This window comes from Calypte anna, chromosome 3, assembly GCF_003957555.1.
Source record: "Calypte anna isolate BGI_N300 chromosome 3, bCalAnn1_v1.p, whole genome shotgun sequence".
NCBI classification, from domain to species: domain Eukaryota; kingdom Metazoa; phylum Chordata; class Aves; order Apodiformes; family Trochilidae; genus Calypte; species Calypte anna.
In genome coordinates, this window is record NC_044246.1 from 39,224,297 (window position 1) to 39,240,745 (window position 16,449).

A 16,449-nucleotide genomic window follows, 5' to 3' on the forward strand; every position below is an offset into this window, starting at 1 on the left:
CACCTACTTATGTTACAATTAAATACAAGAGAGGGTAGTTCTATATAGAATCACAGAATCACAGAATGTTTTATGTTGATAGAGATCTCCAAGGTCATCCAGTCCAACCTTTGACCAACACCATAAGCTAACTGCTAAACCATGTCCCTAAGGACCAGGTCCAAACACCTTTTAAATACCTCCAAGGATGATGACTCTGCCACTGTCCAGGGCAGGACATTCCAATGCCTGACAATCCTCTCAGTGAAAAAATACTCCTGACATCTAGCCTAAACCTACACTGTTTAAATTCCTTCCCTGTAAACAGTCCTCCTTACATTATTTTGCTATGAGCAACAAAGTAAAAACAAGTCAGAGCCGAGTTATGACTCACTGTTCCATGGGTTGTGACATTATTTTTCTATGAGCAGAGGAGTGAACAAGTCAGAGCTGGGTTATGACATCTGCACATCCCCAGTGGCCACGCACCCTTCTTGGTTTAGAAAGCTGTTCTTTAGTGAAGAGCACATTTCATCACCTGTGATTTTTTTGGTGAGGAAGTCGAGGCAGGATGGAGAGGTGGATCCAGCCATGGTCACCTAAGGGAAGAGCAAGAGTCTTGATGTGCCCCCCGCTCCCCCAAATCACAATCTGTCTGGGCATAGGGGAGGAGCTGTCTTGTGCACACAGTGAAAACTTCTGATGGTGGCTCCTGTGCAGTTCTGACTCCTTTGAGTCAGGAGCTCCCAAAACTTCCTGAGAGCTGAGCTCCTCAGGGCTGCACTAATAACACTATTTGCCAAGTAGCAGGGTTTAGCATTGTATAGAGTAAGTGCTTCATGAAGTAGTTTTTTCCTTTCCCTTCTCTGCATTTGGCTGCAGCTTCCGTTCTGGGGCTGCTTTAAAAATGGAGGAGCTGCTTTACCTGGAGTTTCCTTCCAGAGGAAACTTCTTTTTGAAATATATTTAAAAGAACTGTTGTATCAATTAAGTGTATTTTTTTCTCATAAAATATTTTAATTATGGACTGTGTTTCAGTAGCATGGTCTGATTTTTATTTATGTTGGTTTTTAAATAGAAAAATACTGCTCTTATAGTACTATACAGCACTTAAGTATGGGGAAGCAATGGAATTTGCACATTATCTTTTTTGCCTTAAAATGCTGCTTTTTCTTTCTGGTCAATATCAGAAGTGATTTGAATGTCCAAAGCCAAGGTTTATCCTGATTGCCAGTGACATAAACAGTTAAAAGGGATGAAAACAAACAGCTTAATTTATACTTTCGTTTTTAAATGTCAAGTTTCTATTTTCATTTATGAGACTTAAAAGCACAAAACACAGTTACTGTTTCCTGGAGTTTCCTTTTCCTTCTCAGTTTATTTTAATCAGGGAAGTCTCCATCACTGACTGTCACTGTACAAGGAATGGATAAAAAAAGTGTAATTCTCAGCCAACCCCTCTTGGCATAGTTGGATTTCCTGTGACGTTGCAGCAGATTTTTTTTTTTTCAGAACTTTATAGTGGGTAGACTTGATGTCCTGCTTTTATAACACCTTGGTTTTTTTCATGTCATCATCTGATATGAAAGGTGGCAGCAGTTACATCTGCTGCATGCTGTTCTTGCTCTCTGCCTCAAAACTTCTCTGCTGCAGTAAGGCTTGCAAAGTGGGAGGCTGCTTTGATTGCTGTTTTTCTCAAAGCATGGCCTCTGCTGAAACAGATGGAGATGGTTACAGTATGTATTAGAGATGGAGTCATCTTTTGTTATGTGCAAACTTCATCTCTCTTATTCTTTACAACCCTAGTTATGCCATTAGTTTATCCCCTAAGATCTGCCAACTTGGATTAAGGGATATATAAATATTATCCTCAGAAAAATAATTTAATAAATGGCTTTACTGCAAAAATGGAGACTGAAGCAATTATAAAAATGGATGGTTTCAATCTCGCGTTTTTGTTTTTGTTTTGTTTTTTGGTTTTGGTCCCCCAAAGACGAAACACTGCTGTAAGCTGTAGACGCTGCCCAAAAAAGGGGGTTTAGCAAATCTACTTGAACATTCGGAGCAACTCTTTTCCAAGAGTAACAGCCCCACCTAGTGGTGGATGAAAATATGTTCATCTGCCCGAGCAAATAAATGATCCAGTGGCTGGGTGACATTTCAGAGCCCAAAACACCCGCTTGTTAAAAATCTGGGAGCCTAAGAGACATGAGGTTGATTCCATCCTTCCCTAAATTGTCAACATTTACCAATTTCAGGCTTAATATATGGTTTTCCTGGATTTAAAAAAATGTATCATGAAACCTGGGAAGAATAGATAACCTTTGAGAAGTGTGGGAACAGTTTCAGTCCTTTGGAAGCTTCTCCTTTTTGTCCCAAGTACGTTTGTTCTCTGCTGTCAAAGGCTGCAGGGTTTACACTCCTCTTTGGTTAGCATCACTCAGAACTCAAAATACTGAAGCCTGAAAAGTTTATGGACATTTTTTCATTATGAAACAATCTGAATGTTGCTAGAAACACTTCTTTTGAGCTTTTAAAAAATTGCTAAAATTCAATCTCCAAAATAATTTTGTAATGCATCAGTTTGGGTCAGCAAAGATTAGTTAAAAGATACTTAGCTTTTGGCAGATACTACCGAATTCAAAACAAGATTATTCTGGATTTCAGAGGAATTTTTAAGTAGCAGTGAGGTGATTTGCACAAGAAAAATCCATGCTGTAAATGAAAACAAACCAAGTTTTTTTTGTTTGGTTGTGTTTTTGGGGGGAAGGCGAGGAGGGGATTGGGCTTTTTTAATTGTTGTTGTTGTGTTGTTTTGTTTTTTAATTTTACAAGTACACATATTTAGTGATCCCTTACTGTGGTTATCGTAGGATTATTTTTGTATAACTGTATTTTTAGTCTTTCACTCTGTATTTTTATTCCAAGAAGTGAACATTTGTAATCTATTATATGTCTAATCCAGAAATAATGCTATCATAGTGCAGTTTCTTAATATTTAAATGTTGTTATTAATTTTCCATCAGCCTCTTTCTCCACAGCTGTGTTTTTTGTAAGACTTCATCTTTCCACACTCTTGTATTTGATTATCTGGTTTTTGCTTCATGAGGCAGTTCTTGGAGTTGTCTTGAGCTTTGTGCTCTTCTGAATAATAATATCAGATGTTCAGATTGGCTGTTGCGAGTTGGAGAGCAAGAAATTCATAGCTAAGAATAAGACTTACCCATCTGGGCAGAGGTAATAGGATTTCAAAATCTTACAGATTGCCATTATTTTATCTATTCAGTTTAGAGAACAAGGACAGCTGTATTCCATTAAAAAATATAAGCCACTTCCCCTCATGATTTTTATCTGTCATTGTTCCTACCAGTAGTTTGACCGTGTGCTGTTTCTGCACTTGCTTCCATTCACTGTCTCAGCTCCAACTTTCAGTGTTAATTTTTTCAGGGGAAACTTCTGATTTATATTCTGAATTGCATTCTTGGGGTTTCTGGTGTACCACTGCTCAAAGAAGAGCTTCTTCATGACGAGTGGCTCTAGAGGTACCTGGGAAAACTCACAATCTGCATTAATGCCTCCATCAAACTTCCTGTGAGGTTTCCATGATCTCTCCTTTAAGTCAAAGAACAGTCGGTGCTTCTAAAGCGTCTTTTAGCAGTAAAACAGTTTTCAGCTGAAGTTGCTTGTTCTGGGACAACCATTGGAGCATCCCTTCAGAAGTGCCATGAGGAGAGCTGCTGCTAAGTTTTAGTACCCTTGAAATGAATGCATCTCCAAGAACTGAGTTTGTCTGACCTCAAGTTTGGGATATGTTTCTTGATCTCTGCAGACTATCAAGCTAATGGAAGAAGAAAGGAGCAAGAGGGAAGAGTACAGGCTTGCAGTCTGTCCAAAATAAGTTGAAGCTTTCACTAGCTTTATGTACAAGAATTTTGCCTAAAATAAAGGTTAACCGAAGTGATGGGAAAACTTAATTTTATCTCCTAGCATACTTAAAGCATGGAAAAGCATATGAGAACATCCACTGAGAACAGACCATCCCATTTGCCTCTTTGGTCACAGCTTTGTTGGCAGATTGCTCCTACATTCCTAAATGAAATTGAAAAATTTATTTCTTGTCTTACCAATTACAGCTATGGAGAACAGATTCTGCTTTCTGTGTGGCTGGAGGCTCCCTCCTTTCTTCTCACCTCTAACTAATCAACCACAGTTATTTGATAGTGGTTACACACAGGCTTTTGTTTCCCTTGATTGTACTTGCATATCATTAGCATTCTCTTTCTAAGGACTTTTTTGAGTCAGTGAGAGTCCTGCCCTGCTAATGCTCTCTGGGATTACTAGTGCCCAGCTCTGCCTGCACACCATCACCTGCCCAGGTAAAGCAGTGTTCTGAATTTCCAGGCTGTTCTTATGTTGAGATCTTGAAAACTGTATTCAGTTTTCCATCTGTCCTTTTCAGACATACTTCCAAAATGTTTTGATGTCCCATTTTAGACTACTGTTTCTAATTGTGCCCTTTTTAAAATATTAAGATAATGAGTAATGATGAAGAAAACCATGCCAACCTTTCAACTTGAACAGTGATTTACATCCTTCTGTGAGAAACAGCCATGCTTCCACTGATTTTTTAAAAAATACCTTAACCAATAAGGGTATTCTAAGTGGCTTCTCTAGTAATATGTGTCCAATGAAGCTTCTGAGCTGAGCAAAATAAGGATTTCACTGTTTTCTGTTCATGCTAGCCAACAGACACAGTTGTAAAAAATTAGTTTAGGCTGAAAAATGAGACTTTTATTCTCCTTCTCTCTATTGCTCTTGTGTAGCTTCAGCTAACTCAAAAAGAGTTCTGAAGTGGCCTCTGCTCAAATGGGGGTAACTCTCAAAAGGAAAAAAACATTAGAAAGAAAATAAAGAAAATTACAGAACATTTTACAAATCTAGGTCAATTTTATTGTTACAAGTGCATCTGTAGTGGTGTTTTTGTTATAACCCTTCCCTTAAAAAAAAAAAAAAAAAAAAAAAGTAGAAAAAAAGGTGACTTCATGCCCTAAATCATGTTACATCATTCACGTGTTTAGAGAGACTGTTTCTCTCTCCTCATGCCCATAGCATGGCATCTCAACTAAAAGTGAGAAACAGTGTGAAGTGGGAAAAGAAGATAGATAGGTGGATGGGATGTAGAAATGTGGTTTTAGTCTTAATGGTGATAGCTTTTAAATGTGATACAATAAAATGAGGTAGTAGCAAGAAGTTAAGTTTTTATTAGATTCAGCTCTGAAAAAGCCATTTTCCAACCAAGGCTTTTCAAGAAATAGCAGCTCATTTGAATTTGAACAGTAAATTAGCCCATAATTTTGGTAAACTCAGACTTTGATGCTGGATGTTTAATTCTCTTCTATTATGGCAGTGCTGTGACACTTAACTCCACAGGCACAAGTTTTACTTTGCCACGGAGTAAAAGCCTAAGTCTAGATGTCAAATCTTCTCACCTGCTTCTGGACATCAGTGTTAGGAGGCAAATGCCAGCATAGCACAGCAAACTGAAATAAACATTGTTAGCAGAAAGAACCTGGGGAAAAAGATTGGAATATGGAATAAGATCATTCCTTAATTCCTGATTGGTTGCTATACCAGAATTTATTACAAAATCTTGCTATCTCTTCTAGTGCATCTTGGTAGCATGTGGGAGCTTAAGTCTAAATTGGCTATTTGCTTTATTTAAGAAAAAGTAATCAAAAAAGCTCTATCATTCGTTTTGTATTTTCTGCTTGAAATAAATTTTTGGCTTAAAAATAAGAACCGACCAGGTTAGCCTTTTTCTGAATTAAATGTCTGCATTTAATACATTTAGAATAGGAAGCTCATAGTTCAGACATGCTTTCCTGGTCCTTTAATTCCCCTGTCATATTCTGCTGTATGTGATTATGTGAACTGTGACTGTCTGTCTGTGTAAATTAGGCTGGGTATTCTGGTCTAGATATAGCTAGGAATTAAATGCTGCTTTGTCAGCCATCTCACTCTTGCTCTGCTTTAAATGTAATAGAGACTCAGAAAACTTGTTTTACTTTTAGTTTTTGCTTACATTAAATATTTAGCACTTTGTTCTAGTTGAGAAATCACCAAGATTAGGTTTTTCGAGCAAAACTTGTGGAAATAGCCATCTTGATTGGCTGCTCTGGCTCTGAAGGAGACAGGGTAAGAAATCTTTCTAGGAGGCCTGATCCTGTGTTCTTGGGGTTTTTTTTCAGTAACACATTGTGTTTTCCTTTGTGCATCACGATGGCATTTCTTTGCAATTTAAAAGCAGGTGTGATCAGAGGCAGGGTGTCAGCTCTGGTAAGGAGAGGGAGCGGGTAAGGCCTGTGTACAGAGCAAACCACCCCATTTTAGGGTAGGTGGCAGTGGGTGAGTCTCTTCTGTCTGCACCCACCCTGTGGGGGTCACTTGCTTGAACAACCCCCTTAAATTAAGCACCTTCTCTGAAATCATGGAATGGTTTGGGTTGGAAGGGACTTTAAAGATCATCTTGTTCCAACCCCCTTGCATGGGCAGGGACACCTTCCACTTGACCAGGCTCAACATCCAACCTGGCCTTGAACACTTCCAGGGAGGGGGCAGCCACAACTTCCTTAGGCAACCTGTTCCAGTGTCCCACCACCCTCACAGGAAAGAATTTTTTCCTACTGTCCAACCTAAATGACAAAAGATAATGGAAGCAGCATACTTGAATTCTGCTGGAGAAATGTTACACCAACTGCTGTAGGGATGAGTGAGTTACCACCTCTATTCCAGGTATATGTAATTCCAAGTGTTACATGAGCAAGGTTGAAAAGACCACTTGGGAGGCGTGGGTGTTTTCCCCTCCATATGTCCTAGCACACTGAGAGAGGAGGTACCAGCAGTCCTGGTTTGAGGTAGGCATTGTGAGGGTATAAGTGCTGTGTAGACTTTTCTGAACAGCTCTGTCAATTCATTTATATTCTGACCTGTACAACACCACCCCCCCACCTTCACCCCACCCCCCGTATTCCCAACTAAAACCTCCTGCTTGCTTCAGATGGTGTTTTCTCATGCTGTACTGCTATGTAGTCTGCAGTGATCATTTTCCTTCTGACCAAAACAGGTCTGTGCCCAGATCACCTGCAATTAGGGCCACCACTAATCCTTTTTATCATTATTATGTAATAATCTATTAAATCAGAGCTGTGAGATGGCAAAAATCTTATCTGAATGGGAATTTTTGATGAAATGTTGAAAGAACTTTTAATATCTAGTTAAGTTTTTACACTTCTAATACTTTATTTATCTTGAATCAGTAAAATATGAAGTAATATGAGGATGAAATGCAATCCCATCCAACTCTTCTCTACTGTGATTTTTTTAGAAATAGTTATGAAAATTTTTGTTAGTATTTGATCTTTATTTCTCAAATAAAATGCAGTGTCTAGACTAGCCTTTAAATAGTGCTGTGTCTGATGCTGTATTAATAACTGCACTAAGTGGATCTGTATCAAGTATAATTTGGCGAGTGATACAGCAGTTTTATTACACCATTTAAATTTAAAATTTTCTATAACATGAAACATCTTATTTCCTGATACTTATGCTACAATTACACAGAAGGATCTTGCAAAGGGAACATGGAGACAGCAGGCTGCTGGGCATTGGGCAGAACATCCTGGGTATTTGGCTCCATCTTTTTAATCTCACAAAGTGCTGTATACTGTAATATTTACAGAAGAACCAGTTTGGTGGCATGTGATTTCACAGAATTACCGGAGTTGAAATGGTTATTATTGATGCACAGTAGTAAAATACAACTGTTTTCTAAATTACCAGAAACATTTTGTTCAGATTTTGGGGAGGGTTATTTCCTACTAGAAGAACGTGTCTCCTACAGACGAATGTCCTGTGCAAGACAGCTGATCAGAGTTGCTAGCAGTGGTATTCTTTGCCAGCTGGAGGGAGGAAGCTGATAAACAAGGCAGATAGCTTTGGAAACAAACCTAATACTACATTAAACATGTTTAAAACCAGCAGTGTGTTTCAGTTTCTATGTTTATTCATAGAAAATCAGCAGTAAAATACGCTTGCCTGTGCACATAAGAGACAGAGTCTGCATGAGGTCGTTTCTCTTTCAGACATCAAATACAGAAGAGTGTCTTGGTAATTGTTTTACAGTGGGGTTCTAATCATACTCTAGGCATAAGCTGAGCTGAACAACTTGCCTTTTAATAGAAAAGTATTTGCTTTTAAGCTTGTTCATCTTGCCACTTTTTTTCTAGTTTTATGTGTCTGAGTGTGTTTTTTACATTTGCATACAGTCACGGATATGTGTTTGCTCTTGATGCAGTTTGGAATATCATTATGTAAAATGCCACTGTCTGGGGCAACATTATGATGGATAAATCTCATTTTTGACCTGGTAGCTGTGTGGTGTTCAAACAGCGTATGTTGCAGCCATGTAGTACAAAATATTCAGAGTGGAAAATGGAAAAAATGGCAGTGCGTTGACTGAAAAATATTTTTGACAGAAGTCACCTTCAAAGGCAGATAATCTGGGAGTCCAATTGAATGTTGGTTGATTTGAGATAATACCTTGCACTTGCATGTGCTCAGGGTACAGAAATACGTGTCAAAAAAAGAATTAAAATATCCATTACTGTGTAAAATGTAGCTCTGCATTAAGTAACTGGATAGGATTGTACATGCAAGCAGTCATAATTTAAGTCAGAGCATGGTATTTAACAATAGTGACCACCAACAGAACAGTAGCCAGCTGACAGAAAAATAGAGAGTTCTGGCTTCCTGAAAACCTTTGTTATTAGGAAAACCATCTGGCAGTGTAATAGCACTGAGTGCTATTGCCTTCAGCTTCTTATCTATGGTTGTTAGCTGTCTTAATAGAGTTTAATATAATGGAAATTAATTGACCTCTATAACTTAATTGATGCCATTTCATTCAGGTTTTTTTCCCTCCTAGCATGTTCTTCATTCTGAATTGATACAGCACCATCATGCTGCTTTTCTCACATGAAGTTTTTCTCCTTTCTCATTGTTCTGCATTATCTTTACTTGGGCCAGGTCGCTTCTTGAATTTTGACAGGCAGCATAAATGAACTTTTTCTAGTTTAGCTTAAGTGTGGTGGTAACCTGAGACTAGGCTGGAAAGATTGTGTTAATGAAGTGACATAGAATGACATCTTGTGCCTGTTTAATATTTTCTGGGATTCCATGTAGATGCATACCACAAATATAAGAACAAACTGAATTTCTACAAAATCTGCAACTCACAAAGCTTTCTAAGATTGCTATTGCGACCACACTAGTCTATACTTAAGCAATAATTCTTATTTTCCAGTGTCTTGAAGAAGAAAATCTAATAATAAGCCAAATATGATTAATTTAAAGCCTGAGTATGATACAGTTTTGTCTTATGCTGTGCTGTTAAACAGTAATGCTTCTGCTTCTGTTATGTTTTCTGTAAACCAGAGCTGAGAAATAACTGGACTGTCCTTATTGGGAGTGTAGGAGGTTGGCAGAATGGCATGCTGAGCATGATGGACACCAGGCTATATAAGTTTATTTTAATGCCCTGTGTTCCACTGTCTGAAATAAGAAACTTCCAGGTCTGGTTTTGAGGGCTTTGCCTGCTATAAAGAAACAAACTCACTAGTTCTCAGAGTTTTTCTTTAAAGTTTTTTAGTTTTTGCACATGATTTTAGTGATTTTTACTCTTAAGAACTTTCTGCTTAGCAAGGGATAAGATGTGGGAAACTCTTTAAAACTTTACTCCTTAAAGTAAAATACCCACTACAAAATAGTCACCAGTTCCAGGAAGGTACAGCACAAAAATCAAAGAACACATACAATCTTTAGCAAATCAGAAGTAATGTTGAAAATTACATTAACAATTCTCTCTCTTTATTTTGTCTGTAAAATAGATCCCTGAAATGAAAATTATTCCATTTGCATCTCTTCTCATTAAGAGTGAGAAGTTACTTGGAATGAGAGATTTTTTAGTGCTTTCCACATTTAAGGGATTAGTAAATTAAGAAAAACAAAGAAACCAGTTGCCAGCAAAATCTGCCTCTTTTCACCAGCCCTGGGTTATTGCTTCAGGTTTCTTTTCCAACCTTACTGTTCTGGGATTCTCTGTCCTTTAATATATCTTCCCCTGAAAATAGAAGTGCAAGACCCAAGAAATAGCAGATATTACATGGGCAGCAGGGAAAACAGGAGCAGAGAGACTGAGCTATAACTGGGCCAAAGTGGAGTAAGAGTGAGGAAAATGCTTCTGAAGAAATAGGTCCAGTAAGTGCCAAACCCCTGCATGACAGAGGTATCAGGTGGGTGCTTCCAGAAGCAGCCACAAGGAGTGTGGCAAGTTAGGGGGCATAGGGGTGGATTTTGTCTATATATTTGTCAATGAAAGGACAAAAATTAAGTATTTGGAAAATAACCCCAACATCTGTCAGCAAAGAATTAGTATAAAGTTTATGTGATTGTTGTTCCATGAATCATCTGTATAACTCTTCCCCATAATTAGCCCTAATTCATATTATATAACTTTAATTATATATTATAACTAAAGAAACTCATTTATTAGGAAGTATTTGAGGTATGAAATAGACTGAATAGATAACTAAAGTGGATACTGTTGAGTAAGGGTATTATCTCAAAGGATATTTAAGATCTGGGGTTTCACCTGGGCTTGGTAAGATAGGTCTGGCTTTAATGCAGGCTACTCCATCATCGATGCCTCTCCATCCCTTTAGATGAAGCAGCCCTCTGCTGCTTCATGAAGCAATTTTTTTTTCCCTTTTCCCCTTTTTTTTTTTCTTTTTCCTTTTTTTCATTTTTTAAAAAAATATTTATTTCTGTAACTCGTATGTATTGTGTAATACTTCAGGAAGTGGCTTAGCATCTTTTCAGTTGGTTCTTGATAATTCCTACCTCTAGGTCAGTCTTCAGAAGCTTGTGTTCAGGTTTCCTGTGGAGGTTTGTATTACAGAACTGGGAATTTGGCTCACCTACTGAGGGGAACATGGGAAGCATGAACTCAGTTATGAGGGAGAGTGTGAGCAATTTTAATGGCTAACCTCTTTCTGCATTAACAGAAGGAGGCTATGGAGTATTTAAGCTGGAAAGGCCAGCTGCTAAGGTCAACACAGTCTATCAAGTCATCTTGATTTCAAATTTTTGAGTAATGCTGAAGATACTCATCAGTGTCATTGCAGGGGCAGAGGTCTCACATCATCTTCCATCTCAGTATGAGTATGGATTAGCAAGTAGTCTGTAACACAGATTTGAAACTTGATGTGGTAGCACAAGTCATTGTATTTATTGTCCCCATCTTTTGTGAAACCCACACCGTCCAGCACCCTTCTTGTCCCAGTGCTATCTGGGAGACTTTTGCAGAGGTTATTTAGGCTGTTCTTAGCTTGTCCTCTGCTTCACAGTGATGAGCAGCTGAGCAGAGAATGGCTGAAACAAGCCCTGGAGCCTCCTGACCCATACAGTGAGGGATGGGATGGCTCCTGGCTGGTGGTGCTGGCTGTTGGGCCGAGCCTTAGAATTTGAAAGGAAGGAAGTGAAATTCTATGGGACCACTGTCTCTCAGCATCTAAACTTTTTCTAAAAAGCTTTAAATTATGGCAGAATGTAATCCACCCTTCGTAGTGTGTCCTGGTGAACCCCCTTGCAGAACACTTAACTTTGCATAATGCTGTTAGTGTGCTACAACCACTTGATGGCACCCTTTGATTTGGTACATACCTCATTAGCCATAGCATAGCACAGCGTAGCTGTAGTATTTGTAATGGAATAACACGTAAGAACTAAAGACTGCAAGGTATCTGGTTAATGTAGAGATGAAATGAATGAAACAGCAAGGCTAAGCTTTCCTGACCCTTCATGAGAGAATAGATGAAAAAAGGAAGAATAAGCTATTGTGCCGAAGGGAGATGATGAAATTCAAGATCCACACACATAATCTCTGGCTCAGCCTCTGAAATGTTAATCCCTGGGTAGAATTATTTGAGCTGTAGATTGCAATTTATCATCAAAATGGCACTATGTCAAACAATACTTCTTGTATGTGTGATGTTTAGAACTATCCAATTTTAATATAAAATGGTTCACGGAGCACTGTCCAACATTTGAGCAGCAACTCGTTAAGCTCTGGATGTTTTTGCTCATTTCAGTAGACCTGGGGTGATTGTGTACAGCTATATTCCATAGATCACTCTTAGGACCTTTTACTAGCCATGGTTTGGGGAGTGATCTGTTTTGATCAGAGCAGTGACAGATGATGGGGCTGCTTGATAGCATTTTAATACAAAGTGATCTGAGATATTTATTTTGGGTTGCTTAGTTAATTTTTACAGTTTACAAATCTGCCAAAAAATTTCTAATGGCTTCAAAATCCCCAGAATTTGAGACTAATGTTTTGCCAAGTAGTAAATAATTATTTTGAGGTTACAAAAAATATTTTCTCATTATGTTTTCCAAGCTGGAATGCCCTTCAGGTGTTTCTTTCCTTGCTTTTAAAGTATGCCAGTAGAGGGAGTAGAAAAATTACCATCCTAGTAAGGATAAAATACCCTGTTCAGTCCTGTCTGCTTTAGAAATCACAGTATTTCACACTGTAAGATTGTTACTGAAAGCAAAAGGTTCAGTATCTTGAGAAAATGGAATTGGGATAAGATAAATACAGCCTAGATAGTTTCTGAAATTTACAAATGTGTGAAACAGCATAATTATTAGATAAGGGTATTTAAATCCAAATATATATTTTGAAATACGATTCCCATAGTACTCATGGCTGGTTTGAAAATCACCATGTACTTTTAATGTTACACAAAGCTCAACATGTTTTAGTATATATTAATGAATTAATTTCTCTTATTTATTTTAAAAAGTGGCCTCCATATAAGTATACAACTAAACTGTGTTAGGTTTTTGCAAATATGAAATGCTTAAAATAGGGGCGTTTGTTGCATATCTTGCTTTTTTTTTTTTTTTTTTTTGCTTGGGAAATGTGAGAGACTGAAGGGGGAGAAGGGAAGGACTTGAGTGCAAACCCTGGCAGCCTGGCAAATTTATGATTCCTCCGTAGAAGTTTGTTCAGATGGCTCTGAGATTTGAAGCAGAAACTATTTGGTGATCTTCCTGTGTTTAAAAAGTCTCTTTCGGCACGGTGGTAATTAAAATCTCCTCTAAAAATATGCCAGTATCAACAAGAGATTTTCAAAGTCTTTGGTGTGTTTAGTTAGCAGGTATATACCCAGCATTTCAGAATCATAGGCCTGACTGAGCAGTCATGATGGCTGTGAACTGAACTATGAAGGAGACATTTGTCTTGGAGTGGGACCTTTTGTGTTAATCCTTCCAACCTTTATATCGTAGCATTTTGTGATAGTAGTCAACAAATAACTTGAATTGTGCACTTGTGATCCCTCTCCATCAGAAATGAGTGTCTATGTGGAATAAATATCAGTGTTAGATAAGAATTTTTATTTTCTATTCTTCTTGGAGGCTAGTGCCTTAGTAGCACATGTAGTTTCTAGATTAATATTTGTAAGTGGATACTCAAGAGCTGAATGTGATTACATTGAGTGTGCAGCTGTTTATTTGTGTGCTGTTTATTTCCTTTGCACTCTAGATAAACATGTTAAAGAGTATATCTGAGTGCAGATATTCACATTGTAAAATTACACATACCAGCAAGATAATTTCATGTCCACAATGTATGCATATGACTGTCTTTAATTTTAGAAAGCATAGGCTATGGGCTTCACTTCTGTCAGCCCAGCCCAAACACAATATTCACAGAATATATATGCACCATTACCAGAGTTTTGCTGCTTTAAAAAAGGTATTTTTCTCCTCTGACTGCCTTTTGCATGTCTCTTTGGTGTAAGCTGCTGTATCAGATTGCTATTTCTGTTTTTTGCTGCTGCATCCACCTTTGTATTTTAGCTGTTCAGGCTTGCACTCGCTTCTTTGCTGATGTTCTGGCTCCTCGTCCTGTATGTTGCACTGTAAGCAGGCATGCTGTCAGAAAATGGGTGTTGGACAAAATTACACTAAAGCAGCATCTGTCTGCATTAGCTGGTCAAAGTTTTTGCAATTTAAAACCATTTATCCCTTACTTGAGTCTATGGCTGTGGGTTGTTTTTGTTGTTGTTTTTGTTTATTTTTAAAAAATATGTTCAAAACTACTATGTGTTTACTACAATCAAGAAAGATACGTTTCATTTTTCACACTGCTATGAAAGATAAAACTTGTCTGGTAAGTGAGGAGTTCAAATTTGGTTTGGTAATAGTCTTTACACCAGAAATTTTTACCCCTGAATGATGTGTGAAGTTGAGGTTTAGATATGATCAACTTAGTAACAGTGAGCTATCTAAGTGTGTGTTTGTTTAAACTTCCATTACATGTGAGACACTTGGTTAAGATTCTTGCGTCCTGTTTTGCAGCGTGGTAGTAATTAAACAAACATAAAAATCTCTCTTTAAAACAGAAATTGTACAGAAGCAAGTCACAACAAATCTTGATAGTGTTGTTTTGCATTCTAGCTGGAAATGGTATGAAGTTTGTTAAAGAACAGCTTTTAAATGTGTGCAGGATGTGTACATGGATTTCAATGTCAACCTTTTAAAAGTATTTTCTTTTAAGTAAATATTTTGCATTGCTTCACATGAAAAGAGCAAAAGGGTATTTTAGCTCCTTTTTTTTTTTTTTTTCCTCAAGTAATTCTACTGTATTTAGAGCTAAAATTATCAGGCAAAAATATTTTTGTGTACAGTGGCTGTGGATTTTTTACTGAGGCGAAGCTAATGACTGTCAAGAAAACTTTGTACTGCGCTGTACTGTGGTATCTGGCTTTTATATTTCTTTATAAGGAGTGTGCTAAAAATAAAGAGTGGTAATCAGTCTCTGTTGCAATTTTAACTTCAAGTGTATCTTTTGAAGAAAACACAGGTTTAAGTGCCCGGCTGAATTTTGACTGTACAGCATCAAACCTGAGCAGATTTTTATTGTGCATGTTGTGAGCTTCTGCATTCCCAAGCTATTTGAATGTGAAGTGTCACATCGGAATTGTAGTATGCACAGACAATAATAATTACTACATTGAAGCTTGTTTTCTGTTCAGTTGAAGCACAACAGTGCACCCTTGGTTTTGTTTAGGATAGATCTGGTTTAATGTTGGCTTACAATTATTACTCACAGGGCATTATCATTTCAGATCTGTGCATCTACTTTTAAGGTATGCCAATTGCTGTAATTAATTAAAGTGCTGCAGATGCTGCTGGTTAAGCCAATTTAAAGAACAGAGCGTGAATTTCCAGTTATGTGAGCTAGATAATGGTAATGCCTTAACGTGGTAGTCGCTCTTGTGAGCCAATTACCACTCGAGATAGCTGAAGCAGGTCTGTGGTTCACTCTCTGCCTTCGCCCGTTCTGAGAATATGCATCTCCTTTTTATTCCTTTTGCTGCTGAGTAATCTTAGTTTTCCTCCCTTGTTGTGGGGTGGTCCGACTGACAGCTTTTACTCTTAATAAGCTTAGAGGTAATAATCCAAGTCCCGTAGGTCACATGTACAATATGCCTTTTAGTTTCGTTTTTTCCTGCTCCAGTTTTGCCAAAGCATCAGGCTCCCCATAATATTATTCGAGTGCTATTGCTAACTACCTAGGACTGAAGCACTGCTTTCTGAAAGTTGATTAATGTGGACTTCTCACAAGTGTTTTTATGTTACACTATTTGCGAGATTGTCTGTTTGGTTTGTTTCTTTTTTTCATTTTAATTTTAATTTCCTTTTATTGCGGAATATTTTAAATATGGATGGATAAAATATTTAGTTATTTAACACTGAGATATTCTTCAGCTCCATAAATTAGGTTAACTTTGTAGCGAAGAAGTAGAAAACAAAATACTCCCATTAGGGAGGCTGTTTTATTGTTGGTTTTTTTTTTTCAGACAGCAACATGGTATGTTAATAAGTAAATCATTAGCAACATCTTTGCCTTCTTGCACACCTGTGAACTTAGTTCTAGGCAAGCCTTAGAAATAAAGGTTGACAGTGCTTGTAACGCCCCAGGAATCCTCATGATGTAGCTGGAACATGGAGAATAACATTTTTAAAAAATTTATAGAAACTGGTTCTTTGAAATGGATATTTATTTTGTAACACATATTTTTGTGAATTATAATTTGTGCAAGTTTAATAATAATATATGCAGATAATAAAAAGAAATGGGAAGCTGTATAATATGAGATGTACTTGCTGTTCGACTTGTCAGTGTCCAGTTTCAAGTTTCAGGCTTAGATTAGGGAGACTCAGTGCCATGAAATATTTCTGTATTTTTGGAGGGAGCTATACAATTGGACCAGGTATATTTGTTTAAGGCTAATGTACTAATAACTTGAGGAGCAGCAGCTCCTTACGACTGTGGAGCAG

The 16,449-nt window shown here is 37.6% G+C and overlaps 1 protein-coding gene across 7 annotated transcripts in view; it reads left to right on the plus strand.

The window, feature by feature from the left end:
* EHBP1 (EH domain binding protein 1) overlaps positions 1-16,449 on the plus strand; it is a 221,909-nt gene that overhangs the window by 54,233 nt on the left and 151,227 nt on the right. The window lies entirely within an intron of this gene.